This window comes from Ovis canadensis, chromosome 9 (assembly GCF_042477335.2).
Source record: "Ovis canadensis isolate MfBH-ARS-UI-01 breed Bighorn chromosome 9, ARS-UI_OviCan_v2, whole genome shotgun sequence".
Taxonomy (NCBI): Eukaryota; Metazoa; Chordata; class Mammalia; order Artiodactyla; family Bovidae; genus Ovis; species Ovis canadensis.
The window spans coordinates 82,906,501-82,907,826 of record NC_091253.1 but is presented as its reverse complement, the minus strand read 5'-3'; the positions used below and the strand labels follow the sequence as shown (position 1 = coordinate 82,907,826).

The 1,326-nt window shown below is 38.7% G+C and overlaps 1 non-coding gene across 1 annotated transcript; it reads left to right on the top strand.

The window, feature by feature from the left end:
* The first annotated feature begins 307 nt into the window (after positions 1-307).
* LOC138446337 (U6atac minor spliceosomal RNA) lies at positions 308-433 on the top strand. Its single transcript, XR_011259277.1, has one exon. It is a non-coding gene; the product is annotated as a U6atac minor spliceosomal RNA (small nuclear RNA).
* Positions 434-1,326: the final 893 nt, after the last annotated feature.

Below are 1,326 nucleotides of genomic sequence, written 5' to 3'. Positions count from 1 at the left end.
CCTTGATATTTTACTGGTTTAAATACAGAACCAGTCCATGTCAAGGGCTTCCCTGGTGGCTCAGAGGTTAAAGCGTCTGCCTGCAATGCGGGAGACCTAGGTTTGATCCCTGGGTCGGGAAGATCCCCTGGAGAAGGAAATGGCAACCCACTCCAGTATTCTTGCCCAGAGAATCCCATGGACGGAGGAGCCTGGTGGGCTACAGTCCACGGGGTTGCAAAGAGTCAGACACGACTGAGCGACTTCACTTTCACTTTCCATGTCAAGAAAAAGAGAGCTTAATTAATCAATTAAAAAGAACACGTGCATGTTGTATGAAAGGAGAAAAGGTGAGAACTTCCTCTGACAAAGTTGGACGAGGCTCTCAGGCTTGACAACACGCATATGGTTAAGGCATTGTCACCTACTTCGTGGTAGCTAACCACTGTTTTTTGATTTGAGAGACTAGCATTGAAACATATACATTACCGTATGTAAAATAGTCAGTGGGAGTTTGATGTATAACGCAGGACATCCAAAGGTGGTGCTCTGTGACGACCTGGAGGGATGGGGTGGGGAGAGACATGAGAGGGGGTTTCAGGATGGAGGGGAACACAAGTATGCCTATGGCCAATTCATATTGATGTATGGCAAAAACCATCCCAATATTGTAATGCTTTTAAATTGAATTAAAATAAGCTAATTAATTAAAAAAAGAATGCATGCACGTTCGTCTATATTGGCAGGTTATTTCAGTTTACCTGTAGGTGTGATGATCACAGATGGAGGTCCTGGTGATGAAGCATCATCATTTGGCTTCTGTTTCTTCCTTCCTTATTTCTTAAAATAAAACGGAAGAGTTTAGAGTCTGTTCTTGGGACACATGAAGGTAATAATGGGACTCTGCATTCTATTTTTAATAATTGAATACAAAATCAGGATTAAACACTGTATATTCACTTCATAATAAAAGTTCGCGAGCTAACAAAAAAATCATGTTTCTTTATTTTTTTGGTGATATTTCAGCTCATTCTTCTTTAGCACTGGTTACTCATGTTGAATTGAAATTATCATTTGGATTTATACTGTTTATAAACAGATAAGTAGAAAAGAAACAAAATGAAAACAAAAGGTCCATTTGTTCATTCATTTGGTTGTTTTATGTCGTAGGGAGTTCAGATATCACTCCCAGAAGCATTTAGATAGAATAAAAAATACCCCAAAGCCTTCAGTAACACAAAGAGCCCAGAGAAATATTTTATTTTCTACTTTATTTTTTATTTTACTTTGTTTAAAAAAATTGTTTATTGTTTGGCTGTGTTCGGTCTTAGCTGAGGCACATTGGAT